A 25,497-nucleotide genomic window follows, 5' to 3' on the forward strand; every position below is an offset into this window, starting at 1 on the left:
AGGGTCACGTGCCCACGCAGTTACGTTTGGTCAGTTCCTCTTTGAGTGGCGGGCAGTTTGTCCTCTACACATTGTGTTCTGTATTTTCCAGCCCAGAGACATCTGCGCTGTCATATCTTTGGTTTTCATTTGAACGTGGTCAGTTGTCCTCCTCTGACCACGCTGCTCCCTCCTCTCTCCAGGTTGTTCTAAGAAGGCTCTCGTAACTCAGCTGTGTTCCGAATCATACTATAAACATCACTTTATGATCTCATCGAATCACAGCTAGTGTCCTGTGGTAGAATGAATGATACATGTTTATTATCAGGAAAAATGATCAAAAACAGAAGAAAGCTGTAATTTGCATGTAGTCCCTCAAACTACAGCTAATTTTTTTTAAGAGAGAGAGAGAATTTTTTTTTAATATTTATTTTTCAGTTTTCGGCGGACACAACATCTTTGTTTGTTTGTGGTGCTGAGGATCGAACCCGCGCTGCACGCATGCCAGGCGAGCGTGCTACCGCTTGAGCCACATCCCCAGCCCAAACTACAGCTAATTTCATGTTACTTTTTTTCTTGTATTTTTAAAAATCTTTATAATACGTAATTTTGTGTGTAGTGATGAGATTTCGGGGTAATAAGGTCTTAAACTCTTTGGGCATGTAAAGACTTAGGTTCTCTACTCCTCAGTTAACCCCGAGTAGCTCCCGGTGAGACTGGGGGCTGCGGGTTTCCTTCCAGCACCTGGTCATCCTGCCGAGCCTGCTGTCCCTCTGGGAGGTCACTCTGGGTGAGGCTAAGCCTTCCCTTCCCCTCAGCAGCCCTGTTCCTGTGCCTTTGAGCTTAGAATCACCATGTAACGTACTTGTACCTTTCGGTCAGTACTTTGGAGCGATGGCTTTGACTGTACGTCAGTTCCGTGCCCCGTGCTGGGCCCAGGGCCTTGGATTTCGGGTCCTCCTTACACCAGCCCTGCCGTCCATGTTTGCCCCTCAGCATCCGTTTGTTGAACTCCTCTGCTGGCTGCAGTGTTCAGAGGGCCTCTGGGTGCATCCTCCTGGGGTGTCTGAGACTCTTCCCACCACTGCGCGGGGACGGCTCTTGGCTGCCCATGGAACTCCTGGAACACCTTCTTGGTCAGCCCAGCTCTGATCTTGGACGGTCAGTCAGGAACAGTTTGGGCTCCGGACCCTTCCTCCTGGCTCTAACGTGGGTTGAGACTTTCTGATCTGAAAATCAGGAAAGGGTCTGCCCGCTCACTTGGCCCTGTCCTGGCCCCTGCCAGATCCTGGAACCTGGCCCTGTGCTCAGCTTCTGCACGCAGTGTCCCCGGAGCTGGGAGTGGGGGGTGCAGGAGGTGCAAGGGCGAGGCATTGGCCCTGAGTTCGAGGGGAGGGGACAATGTGTTCAGATCCCCACAGTGACCACGCAGTCACAGGTGAGGGCAACAGCAAGAGCCTCGGGAACAAGGGCTGTCAGATCCAGCCTTCAGATGCCACCGTGCTGTCATTTCTTAAAGACACACATCAACTCAGTGGGAGAAGAGTCAGGAAGTAGTGACCCAATACCAAGACCAGCCTGAGCCCACCGCTGGCTGGACACTTAGAGGTTCCGTAGGAGAAGGGCGCCGGCTGGCTTTGCAGATGGCCTTAGGGAGGGACTGATAGCTGAGCTGTGGACAGATGGGGTGGAAATGCTCTGGGTTCCACGTAATAGAAGACAGAGGGAGCTTTTCTTGATTTTTGTAAAGTAGTAAAGGTTTAAATAGAGATTTGTTTATTGCAAAGCTGGTGTTAGTAGATTAAAAAATTCATTCCTCAAAATAACTGTTGCTAAGAAAAGCACCAAAACAGCTTCTGAGCTACTCAACCAGACAGCAGCAAGAGACCTGCAGGACAGAGGAGGGGGCTCTCACAGGGCCAGGCAGTGACCGTCAGAGGAGGGGGCTCTCCACAGGGCCAGGCAGTGACCGTCAGAGGAGGGGGCTCTCCACAGGGCCAGGCAGTGACCGTCAGAGGAGGGGGCTCTCCACAGGGCCAGGCAGTGACCGTCAGAGGAGGACGTGCTCCACAGGGCCAGGCAGGCTGCCATCAGTCCCAAGACAGTAAGACGTGGAGACCGCTCGAGCGTTCCCCAGCTCACCTGGAGACCAAAGGCCAGCCACACAGCCTGCGGGCCTGCCATGGACACTCCTGGGCGCAGCCGACTGCTGCTGACATGCTGCGTGTGTCTTTCAGTCCGTCCGGAGGGCGGGCCCCACAGACCCTGCTCTTCACCCTCATACTGCCCTTTCTGGGTCTTAGTCAGAGGTGGCCTAGCAGCGTGGCAGGCAAGAGTTGACGTCCCTGATAGGAAGGAGCCTTTACAGGGGTCAGCAGCGTTGCCCGGCTGGGGCCCCGCAGACGGCCCGTGGTTGTGGCAGCCTCTGCTTGGCCTGTGGCTGTGCCCGTGCCCCTCTGCCACCTCCTCGGCTCACTCTCCTCTCCTCTGGCCGGTGTTCCCGAGCAGTCACGTCTCGGCTTGCCGGTCCCTCGTGCTGTCCGACTTCTCTATAGTTTTGTGGATGACTTTCTCTTTTTTTGAATTGACTCCATTAAAAAAACCCAACGTAACTGGACACTTTGTCATTGACCTCCAGTTTGTCATCCGATGACTTTCCAGAGAGCCACTGCGGCTGTGTCTTGGTGAATGGCATCTTTATCATTGCTTAGGGCCAAGCCTTTCTGATCCGGGTACGATTCACATGTTCACATGAATGTTTTCAGAATCATTTTCTCAATGTGTGGCCTTGCCCACACACCTGTCTCCCACTCGATTGCATTAAGTGTCCATAACAAGGCTGTGGGGTGACGTTCCTGGACACTGCGGGAGCCTGCCTCTGGCTGGACTTCCTCCCGAGTATGGCCCCGGGACCTGAACCGGGTTCCCTCCCTGTGGGGCCCATGTTTAGAAAATGCCTTCAGGTGTGCCTCGTGAGCGCACAGCGGGAGGACCTGGTTTTTCCGGGGTGGCGAGGGGTCGGGGCTCCTGCCTAGAGGAGGCCATCCCTCTGGGCAGCTGAGCCCACGTGCCTGCTGCCCTGTGCCTGCCGACTCTGCCCGGCTGGTGCCTTCCCAGGGTTCTCATGGCCTTCGCCTGGTGGTCGCAGTTGTGTGGACTTGTGCTGACTGTGGACTTGTCCCTTCCGGTGTCCTGGTGTCAATCTGTTGCTGCTGCTGGTACAAATCGATCGTCGTCATCTTTTGGTGACTCACGCGTGTTTTATTCTGTCATGACAGTCTCTGTCCCTCAAGATGCCTCCAATCTCGAAGCTTCTGTGGGTCTGTACTTACTTGGGATGTTCTCTCTAGGCTTCCAGCAGACCCTGGAGAGGGGACACTCTCCCTGTACCCCAGTGGCCTCAAGCTGCTGCTCCTGGCGTGACCCCACTGAGATGGTTTTGGTCTGGGAGGTCAGTTAGTCACCATCTCTCTCCGCCGTTGGAACTGCAGGTGTTTAGACAGTTGGACCAGGTCTGTGTTTTAGAGAGGTCACTGTGGCCACCCGTAGGGAGAGGCCAGGTGGTCGGGCAGGGGTTGCTGGGCTTGAGCATCTGCTCGCAGGGCCTCTTCCATCCAGCCAAGGGCTAGTGATGGCCAGAAGGAGAGCAGTGTGCGTGGAGAGGGTGAGTGGACTCACCCACGTGGGAGGGAACAGCCTGAGCTTCCCGTTCTGGCTGAGGAGGGTCAAGTCAACAGGCCTCAGAGGACCCATGGGGAGTGGCCAGTATCACTGAGGTGACCAGGTGGGAGCTGGTGGGGCACAGTGGGCTTGTGGGGGACAGTGAGGGCTGTGGCTGGGGGTTTGAGCAGGTCCTGAAGGCAGCGAGCAGGGCCCCGAGCTGTGGGCCTGGGAGGGAGGCCTCTGAGGTCCGTTGCTGGGCAGCTGCGCAGGAGCCCTGTGGGGAGGCCAGGCCCTCAGTGACGGGCACTTTCACTCAACGTGACTTTGAAGCTCTTTTGGAGAGACTGGCCTGCCTGGTGACAGGCGAGGGGCTCAGGGTCAGTGAGTGTTTGAGGATGTGTCCATCAGTAAGGACCACCCAGGTGGCACAAGCCCCGTCCACTCAGGGCTTCCTGTAGCTAGGGGCCGCCATGGAGGAGGTCAGGGTGCCCAGCTGGGGGTCACTGGCCTGGGAAGAGTCCTGGGTGGTCTGGGCTGCTGTTCCCCTGGGCAGTCCCGAGTGGGAAGTAGGAGGAAGGAAAGCTGCTCATGACTGACCAGGTGCCTGAGGCCGCGGCGGTGGGTCCACTGTCCTCTACTGGCCACTGTCCCCTGCGTCCTCTGCCTCTCAGTGAGCTTAGCTCTTGGACATGTCAGGTGTGGCTCATCCTGCCCTTTTGTGGCTCAGGTACAGAGTCAGCTAGAGGAGGGGGTGACGGAGCTTCCCTGGGGCACCGCCCACCCTCCCCTCACCTGCCCGGCGAGCCTGGAAGTGAGGTGGACGCAGGCTCTCCCCGACTTACGGAGGAGGAAGGCTGGATGCAGAGGGACGAGAGAGGGGGCCCAGTGTGGCCTGGTGAGGACAAGCCCGTGGCAGACTGCCTTCCCCTCTTCTGCCCAGCTCTGCTCTTGTGTGCTTCCCTGGGACCAGGGGGACAGACTCTCTCTGACACCGCAGCCTCGTGGGAGCGGCCAGGTCCAGGGGTGTGTGACCCAGGGGCGTGGCCAGGTCCAGGGGTGTGGTGCTGGGAACACTCCTTTGGAAAGCCTCACTTTGCAGTTTGCAGCAGAGGCCTGGGCTGCTGGGCTGGGCTGGGCGCAACATGACCCACACAGAGAGACCCAGAGGCCACCAGAAACATGGTGACGTGGACAGGGGCTGGGGGCACTTTAGGAGGCAGGAGGGAGGGGAGGAATTCCTGCACCCAGGATCTTCATTGGTACTGACATGTTTCTAGATGCTTCTTAGCTTTTCACACTGACCCAGCTCACCTGTGACCCTTCATCTTGAATGTCCCGAACGCCGGCACCCTACAGGCTGTGGGAACAGGTGCTTTGAGGCAGTTTCAGATGTGGTAGTGGCTCTGACAGCACAAAGCCCAGGCACCACGTTCAAAGACCAGCCGAGTCGACATGTCAAACATGGCCCATCCTACCCTTTTGTAAGCCCTTAACCAGCCCAGGTCAGGCCCCGGATACCTCTGCCAGGGCCCTGGGGCTCACTGGACTCCTGTACCAGGGCATCAGCACCACGCACCACAGGTTGGCAAACGTCGTCCTGCTGGCTGGGTCTGGCTCACTGCAAATGATGGACGTTGTGTTAGGGCAGAGCCGCATGCAGGTGCCCACGCGGCCTCAGATGGAGCAGGGGTAGCAGACCCCAGAGTGGTGGTCAGTTTGACATGTCAGCTGGACGGGGCTCACAGGATGCCCTCCTGCCGACTTAAACATCATTTCTGTTGTGTCTGAGAGGCAGTGTCCAGAAGAGATCCATTCAAACTGGGGGACTGAGTGTAGACGGACTCCCAGGGTGAGTGGGCCTGGATAGGACAAAGACGGGAGGGGGGTGTCCTTGCTGTCCCTGGCTGCCTGTGCGGGGCGGCCATCTTTTTCTGCTCTCAGGACTTCAGACTTGGCCTGGAGTCTGCACACCCATTCTCCGACTCGCAGACTTCACACTACACCGAGGCCACCCGGCGTCCACTTGTCTCTGTGACCGTGAGGACCAGCCCCTCAGGTGAGCCGTGTGAGGTGCCTCCTGTGGGCCCAAGCATTCCTCCCTGTGCCCGCACAGAAAGGCTCTGCCTCTGCCCTGGGCCAGCACAGCTCAGCCGTCTCCTGCTCAGAGAAACCCAGGCGGCTGGAGAGGGAAGAGGGTGGCGAGAGTGGACGCCATCTGTATACAGCAGAAGCAAACAAACCCCAGAGACGGGACTCGGCCGGCTGCTCCAGGGTGCTGCAGTGTCACTGCTGAGCTCAGTTTCCCACCAGCGCGTGATGACAGAGAGGACTAAGGCGTTTGAGGAGGTGATTTTCGGTAACAGCTGCCTTTGCAGCCAGAGGCCCCTGGAGAGCAGAAGCCGGGGACCATGTCCTACCTCCGTTTGTGATCTGGTCCCCGCGCCCATGGAAGGTGGTGCTCCCGTGAGCTCGGGAGCGAGAACAGGCCCAGAGTCTGCAGCCTGGCTTCACCCCAGGAGAGGCCGTGTCCTTGGCCCAGTCAGGGGTGTCCCCAGGTGGCCTGGCTCCCTCCTCCTGCCATTCCAGAAGCCCGCCCCGTGGTGGCTTGGGGTGGAATCATGCTGACTCCCAAGAGGGGGTGACGTGTGACCTTAGACTGGCAGGGAAGCTCTAAGTGCAGAGCGTCCCTGTTGCCACCTGGCCCCGACTCCTGTGTGGCCAGCTGCATTGGGCACACCCTGGGCTGGGCAGGAGGAGGGTGTGCGGCCTGCAGAGATGCAGCTGGAAGGGCTGCTGGACCAACATGCTCAGTGGGCTGGGCCTGCTGTGTTGAGGAAGGTTCAGTGAACACACGGTGTGTCCATCTCACGGTGTGTCCATCACATGGTGTGTCCATCACATGGCGTGTCCATCACACGGTGTGTCCATCACATGGTGTGTCCATCACACGGTGTGTCCATCACATGGTGTGTCCATCTCACGGTGTGTCCATCTCACAGTGTGTCCATCACACGGCATGTCCATCACACAGCGTGTCCATCACGTGTTGTAGAGGGTGTCAGCTGTGTGCAAATCCCAACACCTCTGTGGCCTCCTGGGTGGTCGTGCTGAGTGACGTGTTCTTGGTGTTGCTGACTCTGGTCCTCGGGTCCCCCATCTGGACTGCCGGGGGGCGGCAGGGCAGGGCAATGAGGCCATTCAGCCCAGTGAGCACTGACGCCAGGCTGTGCTCCCCGTCCCTCCCCTAGCAGGCCGGCTGGCACCAGCACGGCACTGCGGGCCATGCCTGGCACTCCGGCAAAGCACTCTGAGGTCGTGTCACGTCTTGGGGGGGTTGAGAGGGACAGGTAAGACGAGGTTTGAAGTGCCCTGCGGTGCCTGGATCGTGGTGACAGTTCCGGTAATGACACTCACGGCAGCAGAAAAGCTATTTGAAAACTGCTAAGGAGCAGAGGTCCCTCCTGTGTCAGGTTGGCGTTTTTCCCTCCTGGTCTACCCTGTGCTGGGGAGTGGTGAGAACATGGATGTCACAACTGGCAGAGGATCTGGGGACAGAGGACTGGGGAGGCTTATCAGTGGCCACACAACTGGCCAATGTCACGATGGCCTTTTTAAACTTTTAAATTGAAGATTTATTGGGAGAGCAAAGCCCTCCATCTGTCCCTTGGCAGCACTTGTTGGCCGGGTTCCACGGTCCACAGAGGCTCCTCTGCTGTGAGGTGGGTGCCTTGGAAGTGGCCGGGTGTGATGGTCTTGCACTGAAACTGGCAAACCTGCAGCAAAAGCCTGGGTGCTCAATGAGGGTGCCAGTGGCCCTCGTCAGGGCTGATGACCCAGTGGGGATTTTGAGGACTTCCTCTGCACCGACGGATAGCAGGAGGCCCTGTGCAAGTGGCAGGAGGTGGCATGTCCACCATGGTGTAAGTGGGGGCATAGTCCTTTCCTGGGAAGCCCCAGGCCCAGCCCCAGGCCAGGTGGTGGCATCTCCTGGCAAATTTGAGAAGAATCTGCGCTGACTCCGGGCGCACTCTCTGGAACCAGCGTTGGCACAACACAGGCATCCCTACATTTGCTCTGTGCACCATCTTCTGGGACCCACTGCCACCGTTCGCCATGTGTCTCCGGCCCTTTCCCAGGCTCTTCTGTGCTTGCTGGGAGGTCCCACGGGACAGCGTGGGCCTCTGGGCTCCACCCGTCTCTGGGCTCATTCCCCCAGAGCACACCTAGTGCTTCACCTTGTCTGAAGATCCCAGTTTGGAGCCACTCCTGGAGTGGGCAGGTCCCCCTTCCAGGCCTGTGTCCCCAGATAGCTGTCTCTCCCCTGGAATCTAGTCTCTGTTTCTTGAGATGTTAAATTGCATCCAACCAGGTGACAGGCTGGAGAGGTTGCAATTGGTGATTTCTGATTTGTTCAATGTTTTATTTTAAATGACTTCTCACTTTTTAAAGGCTCCCTATTTATTTATTGAAAAAATAAAAATATACCCTTGCTGTTTTGTGGGAAGGCAGGCGGTGCCCCTGCTTGGTGACTTGAAGTCACCCTGGCTGATCCACCAGGGACCATCACTGGGTGACAATCATTTCAGCTGCTGGAAACCTGTCGAGGATGTTTCCTGAGAGGGCTCCTGCAGCCCCCGTGGGAGCCCCAGGTCCACTGAGTCTGGCCGGGCCTTTTCTGGCTTGGGCCTGAGACTCCTTCCATGGTGATGTCCAGGGGTGCTTCCAGTGGACACAGGGCAGCCTGGGCGGGTGCTACTGGACCCAGACTCCTGGGTGAGGGTGGGCGCTTGCATTGGCCCTTCTCCTCCCTTTGCTGTGGGCATGGCTCTGCCTGTCCAGGTGGAGCCCTGCCCGATGCTTGTTGAACGAGTACAGACCACGGCACGTTGCTGTGGGTTAGAACCTTGCAAGGCTGACAGACCCGGATTTCAGGCCTTGGGGAGGTCATGGAGCCTGCGTATCTCCGTCCCTGCATGTGCATGGTGGTGCTGAGAGGTCCTCCTGGCAGGGTCATCCAGAGAGGGAAAAGGACCAGTCAGGTCCCTGCCCACAGTGATGGCGGGCCGGGGAGCTCCTCTGTGGCATCTGTTTGCCCTGGGCCCTGGAGGACAGGGTGCCCCTACATCCTCCTCACTGCCCACGGGGCCTCCTCCTGGGCAGGCCTCCCCTGGTTTGCAGTTCATCTCTTGTGAGTGCTCTGTGTGTTCATCAAGCGTGGAACCCTGGGGCCCAAGGGGTGCTTACTGTCCACAGAGCCTGTGCCTCTCTTCTGGTGAGAAAGGACTACTGATGTAGTGCACTCTGACACGCCCATCACAGGCAGGGACACTCGTGTGGATCCAAGGCAGAGGCTTCCCTGGGCAGTGCTGGCCTTCCCTGGGTGCTGGCCTTCCCTGGGTGCTGGCCTTCCCTGGGTGCTGGCCTTCCCTGGGTGATGGCCTTCCCTGAGTGCTGGCTTTCCCTGGGTGCTGGTCTTCCCTAGGTGCTGGCCTTCCCTGGGTGCTGGTCTTCCCTGGGCTGTGCTGGTCTTCCCTGGGTGCTAGCCTTCCTGGGTGCTGGTCTTCCCTGAGTGCTGGCCTTCCCTGGGTGCTGGCCTTCTCTAGGGTGCTGATGGGTTGAGGCCAGGATGAGCCACATGGCTAGTTGGGACCATCAAGGGCTGTCACACATGTGGCCAGTATCTGAGGGCTGTGAAGTTGCTTTGGGGCACATTTTGAGGCATCAATGAGAATGAGATAGCTGCTGCCTCGGGGTGCTGGTTTGGTCTGGGTGCTTCCTTGGGGTGCTGGTTTGGTCTGGGTGATGCTTTGTGGTGCTGACTTGGTTCTGGGGTGTTTCATTGGGGTGCTGGTTTGGTCTGGGTGAAGCCTTGGGGTGCTGGTTTGGTCTGGGTGCTTCCTTGGGGTGCTGGTTTGGTCTGGGTGATGCTTTGGGGTGCTGGCTTGGTTCTGGGGTGCTTCCTTGGGGTGCTGGTTTTGCCTGGCTGCAGCCTTGGGGTGCTGGTTTGGTCTGGGTGCAGCCTTGGGGTGCTGGTTTGGTCTGGGTGCTTCCTTGGGGTGCTGGTTTGGTCTGGGTGCAGCCTTGGGGAGCTGGTTTGGTCTGGGTGCAGCCTTGGGGAGCTGGTTTGGTCTGGGTGCAGCCTTGGGGAGCTGGTTTGGTCTGGGTGCAGCCTTGGGGTGCTGGTTTGGTCTGGTTGCTTCCTTGGGGTGCTGACTTGGTTCTGGGTGCTTCCTTGGGGTGCTGACTTGGTTCTGGGGTGCTTCATTGGGGTGCTGACTTGGTTCTGGGTGCTTCCTTGGGGTGCTGGTTTGGTCTGGGGTGCTTCATTGGGGTGCTGGTTTGGTCTGGGTGCTGCCTTTCATTGCTCAGCTGGTTTCCTTGCTTTTCAGAGGAGCTGGAGGTTCAGTGCCTGGAAGAAGCCAGACCTCGTGCAGGTCAGTGACAGAGCTGGGTAAACCTGACCTGGTGGTCACCAGGCCTGTGTGACCACTGTGTGCCATAGTGGCTCAGGGCCTTCAGGGAGCTGCCTCTGGTCATTGTGCCCTCTGTAGGTGCCATGCCCTTCCAGGGAAAGAGGTAGTGCTGAGGTGCCCAGGGCAGGGGAGCAGCAGGGGAGCAGGGCCAGGAGCTGTCCAGGGGGTCAGGGGGAGGCGCTGAGCTGCTATTGGGGCACAGGCACGGGGAGCTGGACAAGCCACCTGAGGCACAGGAGGTGGGGGGACCCTGAGGGGGCCTGGTGACATGCAGGGGGACTGATGGTGGGGACTGGAGCTTTCCCATCTGTGTGGCCAAGGACCCCTTCCTCCACCTACAGGGGAGAGAGTGGGCCTGGGACCCGTTCACCTGCGCTCCTGCCCCTCCTGACCAGGGCTGGGAGTGAGTGGTGCATGCAGTGCGGGTGTGGCCTGTGTGGGTGGGGTGGGCATGCGTGGATGGTGAGTGGGTGCAGGGACCCACCATGGAAGCCCCAGGGCCTGTGAGCAGCCCTATCCATGCGCTGAGGAGCCGGGACCCTGGGTTGCTCTATCTAGCATGAAAAGTCCTTCGAGAATTGTTCAGTGAAGCCCCCTGACTCCATGAAGAGAGGCCCTGGTCCTGGTCCCCTGGAGGGGCGCTGGCTCTCCAAGACCGGCTCTCTTCCCAGGCTCTCGGGCGCAGACCCCTCTCTGCCGGAGTTGTAGGCATGGGTGTTGGTGTTTCAGGCTGATCCAGATCTGGCTAAGCTTCATCTTTGTTGTGTTTAAATGCCTGGCATTTCCCATGCACTGTTCTCTGAGGCCCTCTGGGCATCACTGCTCATTTGGGGCCCACTGACCTGGGGACGTGACCTGACCTGGGGACGCGACTCTACTCACTTCACCTGACGTGTGTGTGCACAGGACTCCCCCCTGCAGCCAGCAGGAGGCGCAGCTGGGTAGGGTGCCAGTGCGTCTCCCAGTTCAGGGTCCTCCTGCAAAAGCAGCTGGGGTCAAGTTTCTGCTGGGATTTCTGCTCTGATGGCTTTGAATCCAAGACTTTGAACTCTGGCCCCAACACCAGCCTGGGAAGTGGTATGGCACAGGGCCCCCGGGGAGCCAGGCCACCTCCTCTGCACTCTGGCCACTCTGTTCCTGGGGGTGCAGTCCACGTCTGGGGGACCTCAAGCTCCTTCCCTTCCTTATCTCCCTGATGATCCACAGCCCTAGCCACCTCCGGCCCAGTGCCTTGGCTCCATTGGGTCCCCATAACCTTAGTTTCAGGTGCCAGTGGCTCCCGTTGGTGCTCCTAATGCCCTCAAATCCTCCCTCCGAGGACAGAATGGGCTGGTTTGTAAGGTGCTCCCAGGGACAGGCACGACTGTGCTACTGGCCACCACCGACAGAGGGGCTGTGACTGATCCAAACTCAGGGAAGTCCTCCAGACCTCCCTTCCTGGGGCAGACGGGTGACCCTCAGGCCACCAGCATGTGTTAGAGTTCCGTACCAGAGGAAGTGGCTGAGGTCGCGCTGTCTGCAGTGGGGGTCCTGTCCCTCTGTCCCACTCCCTTCTGCTGTACCGTGTGCAGGAGAAGAATGGTCATTTCATCCCCTGGAACAGAGGTGGGCATATTTTCAACACCTGGCCTCAGAGTAGAAGGCTCAGACATGCACCTGGCTTTCACGCCGAAGGAAGGGCTTCCTGGGCCCAGGATGGCACCTGCCAGCAGTGTGGGTGCAGGCAGGGAGGGCAAGCCACCGTGAGGGGACTGGCAGGGGGGTGAAGCCAGGCGTCTGGGGTCACAGAATGGCAGCTGTGCTGGGGCTCCAGCTGTGGGTAGCCACACCAACCTGTCCCTCCCCTTCCTGCCGACCATCAAGGACAGCCAGCCTCCAGTGGGCCCTGCGGGCTCCCTTGGCCCGGCCCTGGGCCTGCATCCTGCTCTTGGCCAGCTGTAGAGAGGATTGGGGAGCCTGGCGGCTGGAGTCCGGGGGATCCTCGGCACTGGAAGGCCGCTCCGTCTCCTGTGGCTCTGTGGGGGGTGTCTTTGGAGTGGGCTGCCGAGCGCGTGGTGAGCTCGCAGAGCACAATTTCAAAGGCAGCGCGGGCCTGGTGGAAATTACTCCTCTGTCTCCCTCCCTGCTTCCCCGCTGCAGCGCCGACCTGGAAAGCATCAACCTTGCTCTCACATGGAGCATTTTTGGGGACTGACACGCAAAGCTCTGATGTAGAAATTGAGATTTCACACTCCAAAGGGCCGAGTGGCTGCAGAGGTCAGCAGGCGGCCCACGCACCCACCCCCTGGTGAGTCACCAGGAGAGATGCCGCCCGGCATTAACATCACAGGCTCGCGTGCGTCAGAGGGTCTGTGTGCTAAGGAGCGCGGCCCGACATCTGTGTCTCCTGCACCCCCAGCACACACGCGGCCTCTTCCAGCCGGGGAGGGCATGGCCCTCTCATCTGGTGAACACATCAGCTGAATGCAATCTGCTTTCCGAACAGATGTCCCCGGAGAGAGGCAGAGAGAACAGGGTTAGAAGTTGCCGGAAGGCTCTTTATGAGGTTCTTGTTTGGGGGCTGGGAGTTGAATCCACTTTAATTGAAACACACCTCATTTGGGCGCTTGAGCTAGGTATCTAAAAATATTCAAATCCCCATGCAAAAGGGGGATTTCTGTTTCCCATCTGCTGGCGGGACTTTCAATCTGTTTTCCTGCGGAGATCAGGAAGAAGCAGAGGACTGCCGCTTGACCCCAGCCCGCCTGACGGGCGGCCGGCGTGGCCTACAAGTCCCCCCGTGGGCTCTGGTCTCCATCCTGCGTGTGGAGCCTCCCTGGCAGTCTGCACAGATAGCACTGTGTTCCAAGTGGCAAATGCATGGTGTTCCTTCGTGCCTGCAGGTGTCGACGCTCTCCCGTGACACAGACACAGCCATGACATGTGGGTGACGGGCAGGCCCTGGCCTCCTGGACTCGGCCCTGTGGCTCACATTCTGTATGCGTTAGGACTGTCCCTCTTCAGCAGGCCTCAGCCGTCTCCAAGAATGTTGAAGCTAGGATGCCAAAGAGATTCGATTTCCTTCAAAGTGTCCGCCGCCCTGCCTGTTCCCTCCCAGGGCCTGGCAGCAACCCCGAGAGAGGCTGTGTCTCCTGCACAGGGACAGCCCCACCACCAGGGGCCAGCCCGCAGGCCAGGCCTTCAGGAGCCGGCCACTGCCCTATCAGTCTGCCTGTGCTGAGCACCGAGTCTCCACATCCAGGCTGCGGACAAGGTGGCTTGGCACTCCTGACAAGTAGCTGTGACTGTTGTTATCAATATGGATGTGACCAAGGACGGGGTGACATGAATACTGTCCTCCTTAAGATCTGTACCTGGTTAGATCTTCCAGACAGGGAAGCGCTGGGATTTGGAAGTGAGCAGTTGGCCATGGCTAAGAGGGACAATATGATGCAGGTGGCCCGAAAGGACGATGTCTACTTGTCTCTGCTGGCCTGGGGCACATTGCCACTTAGAGATGTGATGGACACACTGCTCCTGCAGAGAGTGTGGCAGATGGAGGGGTCCTGAGCTGCAGTCCTGCCCCCACTCTGCCAGGACCCTCCCTGGCCCCTCTGGCTCCAGTGCTGCCATTCCATGTTTCCGGGAACTGGCCTTCCCGTCAGCTCAAACGAGGTGACACTGAGGACAAGAGGAGCCACCCAGGGGCTGACTCAGGACCGAGTGGTGGGAGCATCAGGGATGATCCTGCCTCAGCATTCTGTATGACCCCTCACCTGCGGGTGGGGTGACCTGTGGCTGGCATCTGACTACATCTGACCAGCAAAAGATTGGCACAGGGCTGGGATGTCCTTCCCTGTTGTCCCGAGACCCTGTGGTGAAGGCCAGTGGCAGACACACCCTTGCTGGCCCTGAAGGGATCTGGCTGGTTGCAGGATGGCCCATGGAGGGGCTGTGTGGTCAGAGCCAGGTGGCCCACGAGCTGCAGGACTCCTAGCCCTGAGCCCTGTGAGCTAGGGATCCGCCTTGTCAGCAGCCCAGATGGGGAGACTCGGTGCTCAGCACAGGCAGGCTGGTAGGACAGTGGCCGGCTCCTGAAGGCCTGGCCTGCGGGCTGACCCCTGGTGGTGGGGTTGTCCCTGTGCAGGAGACACAGCCTCTCTCGGGGTTGCTGCCAGCTGCTCCTGCTGCAGCAGTAAGCAGGATGTCACCTAAGCTCCTGCGGGTTGAGGGTGAAGTGAGAGGACAGCACCAGAGCCAGAGGCCTGGTTGTCACATCAGCCAGCAGTGGGGACCGAGAGGGTTGCCTGGGGACAGCGAGGGCCGCAGCAGGTGGGGAGGGCTGGAAGCTGTGGAGGTCAGCCATCTGTCGGCCATGGCCCTGAGGGCTGGCGGGAGACCTGCCAAGGGCTGTGAGCAGGGACTGCTGGAATGTCCTCGGGCACCAAGGCAGGGACTAGGAAAGAAGGTGGAGCCACCAGGAATTGGAGTGCACTGGTGGCCATGTCTGGAGAGTGGGTGACGAGGCCCCAGGGCTTCCAGATGGCCTGTCAGGAGTGGGAACAGTGTACTGAGCTGAGAGCTCAGGTCATGGAGAGCTGTGTCCCCGCCACAGAGCAGGGGCTGGCTCAGGCAGCCGAGGCACCGGCAGCCGCTCACCTGGCTGGCAGGCCTCCACCCAGGGCTTGGCAGTCTCTCAGTGGTCCACCCACGAGATGAGCCCTGGGCAGGGGAGCAGGGGAGTGCCACCCTCAGGCCACAGCTCCTTTATCTCTAGGTCCAGTGGTTTGGGCGGCCAGGCTCCATCTCCGAATCCCATTTGCACTTGAAGATGCCAACTGTGAGGTTCCTGGCGTCTGCCCCGTGGGTTTGACCCAGGGGCAGGCGCAGCCTCTCTGTGGGGCCTTTGAGCCTGGCCTCATTGCTGCACCAGCGTCCTCGGGGGAGCAAGGCCTGCCACTGGAGTTCTGCACCCGTGTTCCATGAAGCTGAGCAAGAGAAAGAATGAGGAGAGGCCGGGGCTTCCCGAGGGCAGCTTGCACTTTCTGAAGTCCTGTCTGCGCGCAGCGCCCCGTGTGAGCCCCTCCTGGCCTGAGAGGCGATGGCGTGCTCTCCCGGAGTCAGGCAGCCCGGGTCTCAGCCACGGAGCCGCTGGGTCTGAGGCAGGCCTGCTGCTGACTCGAGGCGGAGGCCGTCTTGACTTTGGACCACGTGCCTCTTTGTGGTGAACCAAGGTGACACAGGAGAAGACAGCTGCTCTGCTCGGCACTGCAGGGAAGGCCACCAGCATCTCGCTGGCCTTCGAAGGCTTTGGGACTCACCTGCTGAGCCTGCCACTTGTCCTGACAGCTGGGACATCTAACAGTCATGCCTGCTCATGAGTGGATGCGACTCGGGCCAGCGTTTGACGGACAGGTGAAATGGTCTGCAGCTGGCGCTCCTGCGGCAGTGGCCTTCAGAGGGTTGGCCTCCCGCGGGGGAGGAGCAGCTGGGAAACACGGGGTGACGGAGTGCTGCACGCTGGGACAGTGGGGCAGCGCCCGTCCCCCGGGTGGCTCTCGCGCCTGGGCAGCACTGTGCATCTTGTTGGCGCCCAGGGTGGTTCTCAGGAGCTCCTGACCCAGCCTGGGGACACTGACGTGTGCGGATCCCACCCTGGCCCCCCATCTCTTGGCAGGGCTGTTCCGGGGGAGGCGTGTGGTCTTCACTTTAGTGCAAGTGGATGTACCTGGGAAGTGGGGGCCGCCCTCAAAAGGACGTGGGGAAGTCCTGACGGAGAGACTGAGGCACAGGTCCATCGTCGCCTCGTCCAGCAGTGCCCTGGGTGCCAGGGCCGTATTGTTGGTGGCCCTTGCTGGCAGTCTGTGGTCATTCTTGTCCATCTTGCATCCAGGTGAAGGTGCGGAGTCCTGTGTGTCTCAGGGACCACAGCCGCGGCCCTCAGGGGACTGGCTGGGGGCCTCGAGGGGATGGTGTGCCCACCGCTCCCTGCAGGTGAGAAGAGGCCAGAGGAGACAGACCGTGTGGCCAGCTGGCTGAAGCAAGAATAAGTCCCCGCGGCAGGACAGGCTCCTCCCGCTCCTTCCAGAGAAACCTCGGGCTGCGTGTGATCGACTTGCTCTTCCTCGCCTGAGGCCTGTGGCCGACCCCCTCGGAGGCAGACCCCTTCAGAGGTAGACCCCCTCGGAGGCAGACCCCCTCGGAGGCAGACCCCCGCAGAGGCCCAGGTTTTCTCCAGGATCTCACTCTCATGTAAATTTTCTTCAAGTTTTGGTTTGTCTGAGATGTGCCCAGATGTTAGGCGTCCCCAAGAGCAGAAGAACCAAAGCCCCTTTCATGTCCATGCGCTCCCCCGGCAGCTCTCAACAGCTGGGGTTCTGAGCATCCACGTCCCAGTTTCAGCTCTGGTGAGAGGGGGATTCCTGGTCCTTCTCCACCTTGAATCTAAGGTCTGTGGAAAGAGTCGTCGGGAACATTTTAGAACTCAGTTTACAGACGAGATGGTGAGACTATTGGAGTTCGGATGTTGAAAGCCTTGAATAAATGGAAAGGAAAATTCAGTACATTGTACTTTTTAGGAGAAAGAAGAAAAGCACAAGGAATAAATTTATCTTGTGGATTCACTGAAGAGAAAGGAAGTTCGGAGGCGTGTAGACCAACTCTTCTCTCTACAGCCGCCACATGGAGCTGTGGGAATCTTCCTCTCCACGGTCCTCCAAGCTCACTCAGCTGCGCACTGATCAAATACACTCAGTGACTTTTCCTTTACAAATTTAGGCAGAGAAGTCAACTACAATATTTTAAGAGATTGAAGAGTAGCTCCACTTTTCCAGAAAATGCTACCCACCATCCCCTGTGTGTCCCCAGAGTTTATGATTTCTGGTCTGTTAGCCTGGCTGACTTCTATCCTTGGGTGGTCAGCTCTCAGCAGAGTCTGAGAAGGTGGTAGTGGAGGATTCCTTGTCCTCCTGTCCCAGGGGCCTCTGGGGAGAGCAGCTTTGGCTTCCTGGTGGGATGGGTGTCGGCCTGGCTGGCTGCGTCCTGCAAGCCCCACCCTGCAGTGGTGCACAGGAGAGGCACAGAGGACTGCGGGGAGCAGCCCTAGTGACCGCCTTCCAGATGCCATCAGAATGACACAGAGCCAAGAAGCACGCTCCTGGTGGTGACCTGGATCCTAGCAGGTGCCAGCATGATGACTATCAAGCATGAAAGTCAACAGATCGTCAACACTGACATGACTTCAGGAAACTCAGCAAACAGGACCACATGGAAAGTTTCAGGAAATGCAAGTGCACCTCAGGTCCTCTTCCTCCCCTTCCTCCATGACGCTGAAACCAAAGGACATGCTGAAGACATCAACCAGAGGGACGGCTTTGAGGGAAACGATTCAACGAAACGTATTCAGATGTGCTTGATGTGGGCACTGCCGGGCGGCTCCGGCTCTCCAGGACCACAGCAACGGCCATTGCTGTCTGGTTTTAAGAGCAACACATGTTTAAAAGCTTTTTTTTTTTTCTTTGTTTTTCCTGCACGTCTGGGATTTGCAAGGCAAACATGGCTTATTCTTTAGAGAAATGAGATTTAACGATATATAAATAAAATGCTAAATTCACAAGTATGTAATTTCTTTCTAATACCTTGATAATTGTCACTTGAAGGAGAAAAGAACCTGAGACTTGTATTTGTGGTGAGTCGAAGAATCCTAAGCAACTCTCACTGTTGAGGGGAGCTGAGATGGAAGGGGAAGGTTCTGATTTACAGCTGAGTCTTCCGTCAGGTAGCTGTGGATTTTGGCAGCTGTAAAATGCTTAGGAAGGGTATCTATCTCATGGGGCTTTGTGCTTTGAAATCCAACTATGCATTTTATTATTTCTTTAAACTCTTTACATTCAGGGTCCTACAGTGTCCCCAAAGTCTCCTTAAACCAGAAAAAAAAAAGAAGGAAGAAAAAGATTGTCCTTCTCCTGGCCTGGCCAATGACCGGTGGCCAACATGCCGAGAGAGGCAGACTGTGGCCAGGAACCTCCCGGGGGCCTGGCCCCCCATCGGCTGCCTCTGTGCAGAGCCACTATTTCAGGAGTGGAGGCAGGGGGTCCCCTTCTCAGCCCATCACTCCTCCGTTTAATCAGTCGGGATCCATCCATGGAGAGGGACTTCCTCCTGGTCACTCCCATGGACAGCGTATAGGAAACGTCCTTGGAGAGGAGGCGCACAGGCCTGATGAACGTTCTGTCTGTAGGTTCAAATTGCTAGGACCTCGGGAGCGGGTTCCTGCACACCGAGGGGAGCGGTCCTTCCTTGGGTGGTTGAACTTCATGATGACCTTGAGCACTGGGTGGGGAAATGCTGGAAAGTGCCCGGGGTGGCCTGGGTTCCCCATGTGGCTTCTGGAGCATTGCAGGGCTGATGGGATTGGTGCCCCCCGACCCCCATGGGCACAGTTCAGGTCCGGGTCCAGATGACCTCATCCTGCGCTGGGGTGGCCTGGGCTCCAAGCTGAGGTACAGGAGCAGAGCAGCCAGTCTGTCCCAGCCCCTGGACGGGGCCTCTGGCTCCACCCAAACCCTTTGCCGGCTTTGTCCGTGGGGACTGGCTCCCATCGTGGAGGTGGCCTGTGCGTCTTCCTGGTTCGGAAACCCTCAGGTGTGCAGCGGCTGGCTGGGTAGCGCTGGGCCCGGCCTTCCCGCCTTGGAGCAGCCCTGTTGGAGGCTGGAGGGGTGCAGAGTGTCAGAAAGAGCTTCTCGTTTCTGGTTGCCTTTCAGATGCAGGGAGAGGAGAGGCAGTGCTGGGTTGGGGGGGCTTTTAGGTGACAGTGACATATTGATTTGTTCAAGGAAACTTCTTGGAAAACTTAAAGCTTTGGAAGCCATGGATACAAGCAGCTGGGGCAGGTGGGAAGTGAGGTCCACCCCAGGTCGCTGTGGTCTCGAGCCTGCGAGCTCCCTGATGCGCCCCTTCCCGGGTTCCCGTGAGCGGCCCACAGGCAGAAGCGGCACCCTGCAGGTGGCACGGGACCGGGGAGAACAGGGCAGGGTTGGGTCCTGGTCTGGGCCGGCTGTGTTGTGGCTGGCCCTGAGGGACAGAGAGGCCCCAGGTGGGGCTCTGAGGCCGCACGGCTCCTGGGTTGCCCTCCCACGAACCAGAGTATCAGCAGCTCCGGGGCCCTTGTCCCAGCGCAGCCACTGACTTCTGCCTGGTCCCCTGGACTCCACCACGGGGACCTATTTGGTTTAGTTATTCTGTTGCCAGAGAGAAGTGGCCCTTCCAGGGCTGCGGCTACTTGACTGTGGGGATAGGTGGTACCAGCTGCCCTTTGGGAACAGGGGACTATGAATAGGTACTGAATGGGAGGAGAGCGAGGAGGGACTGCAGGGGTGGAGACGGCCCAGAGGGAGAGCTGGGCTGGGTCGGGTCCTGCAGGCCAGCAGTGCAGACACAGGCCTCCTGGCACCCGGGCCTCAGAGAACTGCTCCCTTCAACAGAAGGGCAGCTGGCCACATTCAGAGTCGCAGCCAACCTTCTGCTTGGCTCATAGCGAACATGCAGATTCCTGTCACGGGAAGCTACATGTGCTTCTCACTGAGATATCTGCAGGAGAATCAGATTCCCATAGCTGTTCTAGATGGCCCTCCCTTCACTGCTTTGCTAGATACACACACACACAGGCACATGCACACGCACACACACGCACATGCATACACACGACGAGTCATGCCTTGGGCTTCTGAAAGTCAAAGAAGAGAAAATAAACAGATGCTCTGAGGAGAGGGAAAAGCGGTGCTGTTTGAACCAGCACTGGAGACAGAGGAGGGCACAAAGAACCTAAGGATTTAAAAGAGCCAATCTCAATGGTACAACTCACAGGTCTTTCCGATCCCCTTCCCAATCTAGGAAGCACTTCCTAGGGCCAGGCGGGGGACTCCATGAGTCCTGGAGCCAGCCCAGGAGCAGTGATGGGGGCAGGGGGGCGCCTGAGCACAGGTGGACGGAGGGTAGAAGCCTGTGCGACAGCGCAGGGCTTCCCCTCTGAGCAGGGGCCTGGCTGGGCCTGTGGTCCTTATTTGTGCACGTCTCAACACACCAGCATCGCCTTATTAGAGGAACCCGGTTCACAGGGCTTCTCTGCCCAGCAGCATCTTGCACCAGGCCACCTGGGCTGGAGAGCAGGCTGGGAAGTGGACTCCAGGCCCTTGGGAGCCAGCTATGTGTGTCCTATCCAGTGCCCGCACTGAAGAGCCTTGCCGTTCAGAGGGAGAGGACTTGGAATGGATTTTGAGGTACTCGACGAGATGGATTCGACCCTTTGGAAGTGAACCGGGCCTTGGTGCTGTGCGCGCACCAGGTGATGCGAGCGCCCCTCACTGGTCTCAACACACTTCCATGACTCCAAAGCAACCCCGCAAAGAAGCAGCTTCTTCCCCATCTCCCCAGTCTGCCCAGGCCTGGTACCAGCCATCTGCGTTCTGCCCTGGGTTCAATCCCGAGCACCACACACACACACAGATTTGTTTTAAGGGACAAACTTCTGCTCTTCTTTTGTAAAGTGGCCTTTGAAGTGAATGACACGATCCTGCAAGGTCACATACTTGTCACTGTCCTGTGTAAAGGGCTTTCTGGGCAGCCTTGGCCAGGGGTGGCCCCAGGGGTTGGCTGGACTTCTGGCTGCCAGAAGCCAGGTTGCCCACGCCCGAGGCCGAGAGCGAGTGTGGGCCAGGCCTTGCGTGGTGAGCTGGCTGGCTGGTTCTTCCTGCTGCCCAGGAAGGGTCAGCACCGAGCCCAGCCCTGAGAAGGTACACATGCATCCTCAGCACTTGGGACAGCTCGGAGGGGCCCCGATGGCCCTGGTGAGATGGCACGTGGGGTCCGAGCCAACATGCAGACTTCCAGGTGCCATCTCCCCTCAGGCTTAAACTGCCTTTCAAACATCCCCCTCAGTGAAGGGACTGCAGAGCTTGCCACAGCTGCAGGAGGAAGAGAAGCCCCTCATCCTGCAGCAAGGGGGACGCGGGGAGGCCTGGCTGGCGGCCAGCGGCCTCAGTGTGCAGTGGGCAGGGGCCCTGCCTGGGTCACTGTGGCCTGCAGCATCCCAGGGAGTGGGACGGGGCTCTTCATCACCTGGGGTATGACACCGAGGTCGGACGCGGTCTGGTTTCCCCCGGGAGCCTGTGCGGTGGTGGAAAGCCGGCTCACGTCTACCCCGAGGTCCCGGGCCTACCATCCTCGCACCCGCACTGACCGCAGCTCAGAAGTCGTCCACAGCCAAGCTCCAGTATCTGGTCTCCAGAGGAGCCTCCCCCAGTGTCCCACCACCCAACACCACCATGTGGCAAGGGCAGAGTGGCTGGGAGGTCAAAGTGCACCACTGGACTCTCTTTCAGTTTTCTAAAGGAGAAGAAGAGAGGCCGAGAGCAGGAAGAGGACACCTCCCAGCTGGAACCAGCGGCTCTGTGCCCACGGAGCTTCCTGTGACCCACAGGAGAACAGCAGTGTCACCGGAGGAACCTTGGGAAATACAGCAAGGCCAAAAGAAGACAGAGTGGACCTGACCCCCGCACAGGGTGGACCTGACCCCAGTATAGGGTGGACCTGACCCCCGCACAGGGTGGACCTGACCCCAGCACAGGGTGGACTTGACCCCAGCACAGAGTGGACGTGACCCCGCACAAGGTGGACCTGACCCCACACAGAGTGGACCTGACCCCAGCACAGGGTGGATGTGACCCCCACACAGAGTGGATATGACCCTGAACAGGGTGGAAGTGACCCTGCACAGAGTGGACCTGACCCCGCACAGAGTGGATGTGATCCCCACACAGAGTGGACCTGACCCTGCACACAGTGGACGTGACCCCAGCACAGAGTGGACGTGACCCTGCACAGGGTGGACCTGACCCCAGCACAGAGTGGACCTGACCCTGCACACAGTGGATGTGACCCCTGCACAGGGTGGACCTGACCCTGCACACAGTGGACGTGACCCCAGCACAGAGTGGACATGACCCCACACACAGTGGACGTGACCCCCGTACAGGGGCAGCCTTGAGCTCTGCGGGGACGCTGCTCAGGTGCCACCTTGGAGGATGGACGGGCCCTGGGCACACCGTGGCCTTTCCTGCTGTGGCCACATTCTGCAGGTGGTGCTGGCCTCTGCGGCCTCTCCAGGGGCTGCTGAGCATTAAGGATGGCTGGACACTTCTCCTGGGCCACCTTGTGGAGTGGCCTGCAAGACCGTCCTTTGGATTTACCAAGATTGTCTGATCCTCTCTGTCCACACGTGGAGGTGGCTCTTTTTTTTCTTTCCCCTGTAGAAAGGCCACTAAAAGGACGACATAATGTGTCCATGTCAAGACCTCTTTGAACTCTCATCCTTGCTTTGAAGATTTCATTTTGTTGCTTTGAAGATTTTGTTCTGTTTTATGAACTTTATATCCAAAGTGTGTTGAATCCACATCAGCGACTTCTCTTCTTGGAATAATTGGATATTTTCATAAATATTCTAGTGGTACTTACTTAAACTCATCCTTTTACTTTAATCACTTTTGGTACTGGGGATTAAACCCAGGGGAACTTTCCAACTGAGCCACGTCTCCACCTGTTATTTATTTTCTGAGACAGGGTCTCACTAAGTTACCCAAGCTGGCCTTGACCTTGTGATCCTCCTGCCTCAGCCTCCAGAGTCTCTGAGATGAGAGGCATGTGCCACCATGCCCAGAGACTCATCCTCTTACCACACTGCTCTTATCACTGTCCATATTACTAGCTGCCACATCTTCCATACGTTTGCACTCTCAGTTCGGCATCCGAATCATCCACCTGTGGTGTGTTCACAAAGCTTTTAGGGAATGTGTGTGTGCACAGGTGCTGTGTGTGCAGGGTGAGGGTCTGAATCGGAAAATGTCTCTGTGCCAGGCTTCGTAGGAGGTGTCTTCAGTCACAAAAAAATCTAATAGTTTAAAATTTTCAGAAGTTCCCCAGAGATTAAGGAACGCCTCAGGTGGTGATTTCTACTTAAAACACTGGTGCAAATGGCTGATTCTGAACAGCCAGCCCCTGCTCTCACTGTGGGACTCCCGAGGTGTTTGCTGCGTGCTCCTAAGTCCTGTGTGGCGTTTCTCCCCAGGTGTGGAGGCAGGTGTGGATGTGCTGGGTCATTTTGGCCGACTCAGTACTTAGCCTTTGTCATCGCCGTCACGTAAACACTTGGCACAGTTAGAGCTTACGAGGCGCAGAGCGCAGCGGAGCCGGCACGTGGGTAGAGGGCAGCCCTCCCCTGCGTCTGTTGGCGGGTGTCGGCTCTTTCCCTGGGGCTCACTGGGTTCTGGGGAGCAGCTGCGGGGTCTGGGCCTGGCGTCTCTCCGTGTGCCACGGTGGGCAGCAGCCCCTTGTCTGTCAGGAGCCCCAGGGTGGGGTTCTGCTTAGGAGGCAGCAGTTTGCAGGTGGGGGGTCTCGAGCAGATGGACAGGGTATCCCCTTGTTGAGGGCCACAGCCGAGTCGGGATGACGCATGGCGTTTTTGCCGGAAGTAGTGGTTGAGAGGTGACGCCAGCGAGCCAGGACGATGATGACTTTTGAGTTCTCGCGGAGTTCCCGTGGAGTTCCCTTGCGCTCTCGCGGGGATTCCTGAAGAGTTCGCGTGGGTGGGGGAAGTTCCGGTGGTGGGAGTTCCGGTGGGTGTGTGGTGTGTCCCGGAGAAGCCGCGTGCGTGGGAGTTTGGAAATGAAGTTCGTTCCTGCTTGAGTGGCTCGTGATTTGTGCCCAGCCAGACTGCGGCATCCCCTTCCAAGGCCCGTCTTCCCTGGATTGTCCACCTGCATGGGGGACTCCAAGAAGCTTGCTTCTAGTACTGGCCCCCTTCAAGGGGCAGCGGGAACTCCCGGCCATGAGAGTCGCTGCCCTCAATGCCCGTCGGGACTAAAAGGCTCCAGCCGGCTTCGTGGTCTCCCCAGTGAGCCTCAGTGACCTGGGAACACGTCTAATGAGGCCCACGGGCTTCCCTCCTGCTCTTCCTTAGCACAGGTGAGTAGGACAACAGGGTCCCAACACCAGGCCCAAATAGGACCTGGGGAGTCCTTAGCCCTGTTCTGTCATCGAGAGAGGGGACCAGGTACGTCCACCAGCAGAGCCAGTCAGTCTGTGGTGACCCCCGTCCACATCAGGGCCACCAGCCTCTTGCTCCTCCTGCTCATTTTCTATTCTATAAACTTGGCATATCTCAGTGACTCCACCCCTGACCAGGACCAGCCCCCACCGTGCTGGGTGAGTGGCCACCACTTTATAAAGGGCAGCAAGGAGTCACGGGAGCCCAGAGGGGGCCAGCAGAGGCCCTGGGGCAGCTGGCTCTCTGGCTGGGAGCACAGCAGTACCTCCCAGGAGCCAGTGAGAGGCCATGCTGCCAGGTGATGCTGGGTGCACCCGAGGCAGGACCCCAGGGGCCCAGTATCCTGGTAGCAGGCACACCTGCCCTGCTCCTTGGGGTGGGCAGATGTGCGGTGGCCATGCTGAGATCATGTGACCATGACTGCTCAGTGTCAGCAGCCTGTGAGGCCTGACATTTGGGCTCTTCGCAGGGACTTGTGGGGACACTGCGGCAGGGGTAGGCCTGTCCCACGGCACCACGCCCCGACACTGCCCTTTCCCTAAGCACCGGTTCTTTTTAAGATTCTCATTTTGGAGACACTTAAATGTATTTGGAGACCCTTGGGCAGCACTCATGTGGATGTCACTGATAAGGGACTTCTGTCCTGGTGGACAGCAGGGGACGCGACCTCCGTCTCTGTCTATGTCTCCTGCTGGCTGCTTGTGCTTTAGTCCGTGTGGATCTGGAAGATCGTCCAATGGCCAACAGTCAAACTAAAAAGTGGACATTCGTTTGCTCTGCGATGTGTCAGATCCAGAGGTCAGGAGTTTGGGGCCTCCCCATGGCTGGGGTGGCAGAGTTCCCAACAGTGACCTGCAGCCTTCGCCCGGTGCTGGCTGGGTGGGGCTGGGGTGTGAGGCCGCTTCCTGAAGACTGGAGTCACTCTGGAGAGAAGACGCTCCGGAAGAAGCCAAAGCAAGAAGCCAACAACTCAGTCGGTCGGGAAGGAACCCAGGGCACTGGACAGCGGGAGGGCCTTGAGGCTACTGAGAAGGAGGTGCTGAGGCCACTCTGTGCCTGTCCTCTGGGGACTGCCCGCTGGGCCTGGCCCGAGGAGTAACCCTGCTGCTCCTTCCACCCTCCGGCTCCTGCACACGTGACATGGCTGCTTCTGGTCACCGGTCTCCTTCCAGCTGGACCAGGGGCTCCTAGAGGGCAGAGTGCTCAGCTGTGGTGCCACAGGGTGAGACGAATGGGCGTGAAGGTGACAGAGACAAGGAACATGGGGGCAGATCCAGGGACGAGGGGGCAGACCCAGGGACACAA

General features: G+C 58.5%; 1 long non-coding RNA gene across 1 annotated transcript in view; it reads left to right on the forward strand.

Annotated features, from left to right (window-relative positions):
- LOC113187941 (uncharacterized) overlaps nt 1–25,497 on the forward strand; it is a 48,294-nt gene that overhangs the window by 13,603 nt on the left and 9,194 nt on the right. Inside the window, exon 2 of the long non-coding RNA XR_013342161.1 lies at nt 10,032–10,076. This is a non-coding gene — a long non-coding RNA (uncharacterized LOC113187941). The remainder of the gene's footprint in view (nt 1–10,031; nt 10,077–25,497) is intronic.

The sequence above is a fragment of the Urocitellus parryii genome, chromosome 1 (assembly GCF_045843805.1).
Source record: "Urocitellus parryii isolate mUroPar1 chromosome 1, mUroPar1.hap1, whole genome shotgun sequence".
NCBI lineage: Eukaryota > Metazoa > Chordata > Mammalia > Rodentia > Sciuridae > Urocitellus > Urocitellus parryii.